At 40.2% G+C, this 8027-nt stretch overlaps 1 long non-coding RNA gene across 1 annotated transcript in view; it reads right to left on the bottom strand.

The window, feature by feature from the left end:
* Window positions 1-809: 809 nt before the first annotated feature.
* Window positions 810-8027, bottom strand: part of LOC126506610 (uncharacterized) — a 262482-nt gene continuing 255264 nt past the window's right edge. Inside the window, exon 5 of the long non-coding RNA XR_007593271.1 lies at window positions 810-2937. This is a non-coding gene — a long non-coding RNA (uncharacterized lncRNA). The remainder of the gene's footprint in view (window positions 2938-8027) is intronic.

Below are 8027 nucleotides of genomic sequence, written 5' to 3'. Positions count from 1 at the left end.
AGAGGCTGTGGAGGAAGGGGTACCCTCATCCATTGCTGGTGGGAATGCAAACTTGTGCAACCACTTTGGAAAGCAGTGTGGCGGTTTCTCAGGAAATTCGGGATCAACCTACCCCTGGACCCAGCAATGCCACTCTTGGGAATATATCCAAGAGATGCCCGATGATCATATGACAGGGGCATTTGTTCAACTATGTTCATAGCAGCATTATTTGTAATAGCCAGAACCTGGAAACAACCTAGATGTCCTTCAATGGAAGAATGGATGAAGAAAGTGTGGAATATATACACATTAGAGTATTATGCTGCGGTAAAAAACAATGACTTCTCGAATTTTGCATGCAAATGGATGGAAATAGAAAACACTATCCTGAGTGAGGTAACCCAGACCCAAAAAGATGAAAATGGGATGTACTCACTCTCAGCTTCTTAACTGAGGATTCAATGTGACCAGCAGCCTTATGGCTGGCTGCAGGACTTGCCTACCATGATGGACTCCACTTAAAATGTAAGTCAAAACAAATCCTTCGTTATGTAATTTGTTTTTCAGATACTTTTTAATAATAAGACTAGTAATTAATATGTTCAGTAAGACTGAACTTTTTTCTTCAGGTCCATGTTGTCATTATTAAAATATTTTGCTTGAAGTTCAATCCATATTTACCCTGCCTCCTGGTGACTTCCTTTCCTGTGCCTTTCCAAAACCTGACATGCATTTTATTCCATAAACATCTATCATACTATAGAACCCAAGTTCCAAGTCCACCATATCCAAGGATCCTTTATAACATTCCTGGTGCTCCTGGTATGTCCATCCCCCCTCCTGAACCCCCCCTCTCCTCATATCTCAATTCTGAAGCTGTTCTCGTTGACTCAGTACCCTTCTGTTTGTGCTAAATGATATTTGACACATCTGCCTCTTTTCTCCTGATGATGGTGGCAGGGTGGAGACTGATTTATATGCATGAGTCTAATTCCATTGTTGCATAAAATGTTTAATGAACAATACACTGAGAGAATTTGTGAATGAACTGGTAAGCAGACTTTAATTATTCTGATAATTTTATTGGTATCAATTTCCCAGTTAACTCACGATTTCTGTTTGTTTTGTAGCAATTTTATTGGCATCTAATTTATATGTCACAGTGCTCAACTATTTGAAGTGAATATCTCAAGGTTTTTTTTTTTTTTTTCCATGTCCTTCTGAATGTGGACCTCTCATAATTTTGGCAAGCATTTCTCCTGGAAGTTTTGGACAGGGCAACTGAAGAGCTTTAACTTAAGGATGAATAATGAATGAAGAGAGACAAGAAGGGAAGAAGGAAATGTGACATAATCACCTCGCTGCTGCTAACAACCGTGCTAACGTGAACTATGTGATGCCAATCACTAAGCGAGGAGAAGTGAACTTCTCAGTCAGGTTTGTTATATGTTTAATCTAGGAACACGGATGCTAATTATCTCAAAGTTTCATTTTTTACACCTTTTAATATATCCCTGTCTGAGCCCATTTTCTGCTACTATCCCAGACCACCACACACTGGGTAATTTGTAAAGAAAAGACATTTCTTCATTGAAGTTGCAGAGTGTGGGAAGTTTATGATCAAAGGGCTACATCTGTCAAGTGCCTTCTTATTGGATCTTACCATGGCAGGACGCGTGGTGTGGAGAGAGAGAACGAGGGGGCCAGGGAAGGCTGTTTCCCAACAGGCTACTTTTTAAAGCAAATCTACTCACACATAGTTTATCCACTGTAGAATAGGATCAAGAGGGACACTTGTGTCGTCTTAAGTGTACAGCCTTGTGATGTAAAGTTCCCTCTTCCCAACACATTCACAGTGGTAACTCACACCATCACAATTTTGCAGTGGGCATTCAAACCCAGGTAAGCCTTGTTTTTAGTGCTGGGGTCTGGGTTGGGTATTTTCAGGTTCTTGTTTTCATATCCAAAAATTAGAAATAACGGTTCACACAGATCTGTGAAAGAAGTAAGGTAACTTCATTTTGAACAAATGCAATGGTCCTGATTACAGATACTGCCAGGACTAACAGCAGGCTGCAGGAATAAGAGTTCTACTCATGGGCTCCGGGATATCCTCTCAGGTTTCTCCTTACGGGGTATAAAGGAAGGAGGGAATGACTTCTAAAGAGGTACAGTTTGGGTGGTTCTCTATTTTGTTTGTTAGATTGGGTTATATAGGTATTCCTGTTCTGTGTGTGTCCTTCCCCACAATGCCCTGATTCCAATAATATGTACTTCCCATTATTCACAGGATCCTCGCTAGAAGCTAACTAAGGGACACAATTATGTCTTATTGTGCATGCATACAAAAAATGCTCATACTGGAATATCCTTTCTACTTTTCATACCCAGATACATTGCAAATACACTTGAATAGAAACAACCACAATTTAGTTATTACCAGGAGAAGAGAAGATGATTGCTCAGAGATAGGAACATGCATAGCCAGGTACAAGTGGGAAGTTCAAGGCGCCAATGCTGTTTGGTGCATTTCTTGGAGGCAGTTGTGCATGCACAGCATGTGCATATGAAGGAAGCAGGCTGCTGGTAAATTATTATACAGGAGAGTGTGTGCCCCTAACCACATGGTGTCAGAAGTTCAACTGTCTCTTGTTGCCTATCTCAGGACTTTCCACACACTGTTACTTTCTCCTCGGCACAGCTGAAATTTGGAGAAGGGAGAAGAGGAGAGTTGTGAGAGGCCTGAAGACCTATCATCCTTTTCCAGATGAAGCCCTAAGGCTAGCTGGACAGCAGAGGTCTGAGGTAGAGTCGGGCTTGACAGCACAAAGGCAGTCCTCTCTGTTAGGACCTCGTTACTTTGGTTGCCTGGTTACTCTGGTTGCCAGGGAAGCTTTGGTTTTGTAGCAGTCTTGAACGAGTTGCATTTCTATATTTCTTCTCAGGACTAATTTCCTGTAATAGAAGTGAGAGAAGCATGCAGTGAATGAAGTTGAGGCACCATTGAGGGTCCAGTTTCTTTTCCCTCTGGGAACTGACGGGAGAGCTTGTGCCACAGATGCACTTTCATATGTTCTAGTCCTTGACTCATGGCTCTCTGTGAATTGAAGATGGCCATGGGCATGGTAGGGAGGAAGCAAGGTTCTCCCCTAAGACAGGAGGAGAGAGCGGAGCATCAAGCACAGTAATGTCCCAAAGGAAGGTCTTCTACAACACCTTACAGAAGATGGATGGGAAAGACAAACAGTTGCAAAGTAGTAAAGTAGAAAACCTCAGGCTCAAACTCACCAAAACTGACCGAAGACTATCCTTGGGTAGAGATTTACAATGTCACGGAGCATGGGAGTCATGAAGCTGGGCATGGAATTATATATACGAGGCAGAGTGTACACGGAAAAGCCCATGGTATGCAAATAAGGTAAAAATTGCACATTATGCAAATAAGCCAAACCCACTAAAGTAACATAAAAACTTAACATTTTGTACAGGAGGCAATGAAGCTACTGAACTCTCTCTGTTCCTGCTTAGTACCCTCCTGCTTGTGAGTGCGTTATCACATGCTAAACCAAGTTGGCTTCTAAAAGCTACTGCTTCACTCTGCTGGGCTCCCTGTTCAGGCACTTGAGAACCTAGAACCCTGGTATCAGCTGTGAGATCACCCCTCCCCTCTATCAGACCAAACTCTAAGTAAGTCCATTTTCTTTCGCCCATTTCTATTTCTTAGTTTCTTTGGGGTATACAGGAAAAGTGCAGCAGCAGGCTTATGAGCCTAAGTACTGAGTAACAAGGCCACAGACTTCAGAGCCTGAAAGCTCTGAGTATCTAAGGCAATCATTAGAATTAAAATTTTTATTCCTCTGCTTCATACTACAAGCAAAGATTGGTCTTTTAGCTACTTCTCATTCCAGAGGAGCAACGGTGTGAGTGCAGCCCCATCTTTGTCAAGCAAGATCAATTCACCCACGATCCCTGATGAGAAGCTGACAAGCTTTGAATATTCTTTAACAATCTCACATCACATTCTACTTAATGGTAGGAATCTAAGGAGAATAATTGAAGCTGAATTCCAACCATATTTTAAGGAATAATTAGCTCAAAGGAGGGGATAAAACAGTGCTAGAGCCCCCAACACCCATTCTGTTTCTCACATCCACTACCCACCACTTCCAAGAAAAATCCCGAATATGAAAGTTCAAGGATTAATGTAATTATTGGAATCTTGTGATGCTACCATCCCCCCTCGGAGTCTGGAGGTCAGTTTAATTTCTTGATGAACGGAATGCATGTTAAATTGAACCTCTATGAATTTGGGGAGTTGTCCACCAATAATTAGCAGCTTCTTAATTGTGTGGTAATGTCTGTGCCTCTTAACCTGACAATATTTAATTTCTCCCTTCCGTCATTTAGTGTTTGCCCTGTGCATTCCCATTTGTGGGCCCTTGAAAAATAAGGCGTCATTTATCAGTATTCACTCCTGTATCATGGGCATCTCGGCGTGCTTTTCGTTGTATTACTGACTCCATATCCGTCAGCATCACAGGTTCCTGCCACAGTTGTCAGGTACACTCTATTGATTGCAAGGCCATCTTTACCACTGTGCCACAAGGATCCTTTGCAGAACGGCTGGCTCTAAAGCAAAGTCATTCCCTCTGCAAAGTAGCAAATGAGCAGGGTGCTGCATTGTGTCCTCTATAAGCAATAATTGGCTGCTTTGCTATGCTTTGGCCCAACTCTGCCTAATTTGTAATGCACGAGGCTCTGTTCAAAAGAATAACATATTCCATTTCTGTTTACAGAACCAACGCGTGATGCAAAGTAAGATAGAAAATAAGATTGGTCCCTTATTGGTGATAATTATAGCAACAATACCGAGCAAGAGACGGAAGGGTTAGATAAAAGCAAATGAACTGATTTTTTAAATCGAGTTTACTAGATGTAATCATGTAACAAAGTACAAATCTTTTAGCTGTTCAATTAAAACTACCTTATTTTTCCCAATAATTTAGGAGTCCACTTTTATATTACTTTGCATAAAGATTTCAACCAATTTCCATAAATTTGCATTTTTGTTCAAAAAGCCCTAACGCCAATTATGTAAAGTAAATGTAATTAATTAGTACATTCCATAGCAACTGCGTTTCAGTCTCCTTTGTTTGGACTTGGAGACATCAGAATGCCTGAGCATAGGAAACCCTGGGTTGGTCACCAAGAAAAGTCCAGCCTCCTCCTTGTTCCAAAATAGAAGTTAAGATGGGGATTCCAGAAAGATTCATATACATGTATCTATTTGGAATACTTAAGAAGCTTCATTACGGTAAACCTAATTTGATTCCAAAAATAAACTGAATGATCTTGGAGTGCCAACATTATCATCTGAATGGAACCTCACTTTGCAATTTAATTCTCAAGACAACTTGGTCATAATGGTAGTCCTCCTTCTGAGTTTCCCAGTACATCCCTCTGCCAGAAGACAGGTGAGAAGTCTCATGCTGTCCTCTGAAACTCTGTTCTCTATTTCAGGGTTTCTTCAGGAAGCTCCTGAAATGTATTGTCTTTTAAATATGCAGGCCTGATGTTCCTCACTGTGTGTGTTCATTTAATCTTTCACTGAAAGCGTCTTTCTTGCAGGCCTACGGTGTGTGTTTGCTAATGTGAAACTGTTAGTTAGACACTAACAGTCTGAAGGTCTCTTTTTATGTATTTGTTAGTCCTTTTTTGTTTTGTTTGTGTTTTTTTTATACGTTTTTTCCCTGTGTAGCCCTAGCTATCTTGGAACACTCTTTGAATCAGTATGGGGCATCCAGGCTGATATAGCTGGAGAAGTAGCTGAGGATCCTATACCCAGAACCACAAGCAGCAGGAAGTGAGCAAGGTACTAGGTCTGGCTTGGGCTTTTGAAACTTCAAAGCCCACCCCCAGTGACACACTTCCCACTTCTTCCAACAAGGCCATTCCTACTCAAATAAGGCCACAGTGTCTAATCCTTCTAAGTAGTGCTGCTCTCTAATGACTAAGTATTCAAATATATGAGCCTGTGGGGACCATTCTTATTCTAATCACCACAGAGACCTAGAACCAAATTACTCTGGCTATTCTTTTAGCCTCCTTCACAGTCATTCCATTGCCCATCTCTGTATATCTCACTCATCATCCTGGGACTACCACATGAAATTCTGGGGTTATATTAACTTAGCAGACCACTAGCTTCTACTAACCCCAAACCCAGATTGTCATCAGATAGCATCTGAAGCCTATAGTAGAGCTTTCTTTAGTTGGCTACATTGGTGTTTCTACCAATCATTTACAACATGTCTTGATTTATGACTTTCTTTTTTATAGCTATAAAATCTTTATGAAACTCTTACCACATTGTAACATGGAATTTAGGGAAATCTGAATTTGTGTTTCCATACTAGGGTCATTCATATTTGACTCTAAACTCTTTTCTTCCCTTTAAGGTAAACGTTGAGATTTTTATTATGCCATTGTTTATACCTTAAATACATTTTTTTCATAAATGTCTTCATAGTACTTAAGTATGTATTGTTATCAGTTGCCATTGACTGGGAGCTAGGGGTGCATGGTTCCTTTCTTGATAAACATGGAGATTGTTTGAATTTGAAAACATAAGCATAATATTCCTTTGCATGTGAGTGCCACATTTTGCCTTACGCTTTCTTTCAGTTAGCATTGATGGCATTGTGAGGACTGGCTGGCCCTGGGGTGGTAGGCCATACAGCTGGGCAGAAACATCCACACCTATACTCATGGGACTCCCTGCCATTCTGCATTTAGAGTATTATTTGAAAGGATGACAGGTGGCTGTGCAGCTCCCAAATTCAAGTGCTCTAAAGGCAGAGATGTCTTGTGCTTTAAATGGAACTGTTATGTAGATCGAGGCTGAGGACTATCAGGTTGGGAAAGTGTTAAACAAACAAACAAACAAACAAAACCCCCAAAAATCCTGACCTAGTTACTTGTGCTTTCTGGGAAGCTGTATATAGGATTAAGTATTGCCATACTTCCTTGGTTTATTCTTCATATTAGGGCCAGAGGTTATCATAATTGTTGTTTCCTATAAAGCAACTGGTTCACATAGAATTTTTATCTTCAATATTTGTAAGATCCTCATTTCTCATGGTATTAAGTTAGCAAAGGTATTAAATCTATTATATTTCCAACTCAATAGTATATATCAAACTCCTTTAAGCCCACTTCTGGTAAAACTGATTGCTTAGAAATAGTTGATAGTTTACACACACCCTGGCAAGACAATGGTGGACCAAAAGCTGTGGACCAAATCCTATGAGACACTGGGCTGCATTACTCCTCCATTTTCTCTCGCCATATTCAGTGGAAGAAGAACTTCTCAGCAGAAAAGGACTTTAGGACTTCCAAGTGAAGAGGAAGATCTGTGTCACCCGAGACAGCTCAGTACTCCATGTCCATTGCATCATCACCTGGATCGTAAATCATTTCTGTGCTGAGTTCTGACTGGGTCGTGAAGAAGCTAATTTTTCTATAGGAGAGTATGTCTTACATATGTTAACCAACTCCTAAAGAAAGAAGATTTCTGACAGTGAAAAAGTATTTATTTGGGTGAGGCTCTGGTTTATAAAGGTGCTTCTTAAGAGGCTTAAGTCTCAAGAGTTGGTCGCTGTACCTACAAACTAATTCATCTAGATTCCAATCCACTGACCAGATAAGAAACGTTCCTAGTGAGGGAGAGTATTTGATGCATCAAGGTGTAGTTCAAGTAGATACTTTGGATGAAAATATCATTTCTATATAGCATCTAATTTCACAATATAAAGAGGACATCATTTACATTTTGGCATGTATCCCTCTTATTTATCTGTCTACTCTTTTATATCCTAATTTATGGAATAGCTTGCATCTTGGGGAAAGATAATTTAAACGTGTTTTTCTTTTCACACCATTTCCTTTGTGAAATTTTTATTTTCTTACAAATTTAAAACATGAAATATTTACAGTTTGTTAATTGTTTTGTGTATTTGTGGAGTGTATATGTGGAGAGCACATAT

The sequence above is a fragment of the Alexandromys fortis genome, unplaced genomic scaffold (genome assembly GCF_014885135.2).
Source record: "Alexandromys fortis isolate MF-2015 unplaced genomic scaffold, M_Fortis_MF-2015_v1.1 scaffold_0, whole genome shotgun sequence".
In the NCBI taxonomy this organism is placed as follows: domain Eukaryota; kingdom Metazoa; phylum Chordata; class Mammalia; order Rodentia; family Cricetidae; genus Alexandromys; species Alexandromys fortis.
The sequence above is the reverse complement of the archived record's forward strand: the minus strand, read 5'-3'. Positions and strand labels throughout refer to the sequence as shown.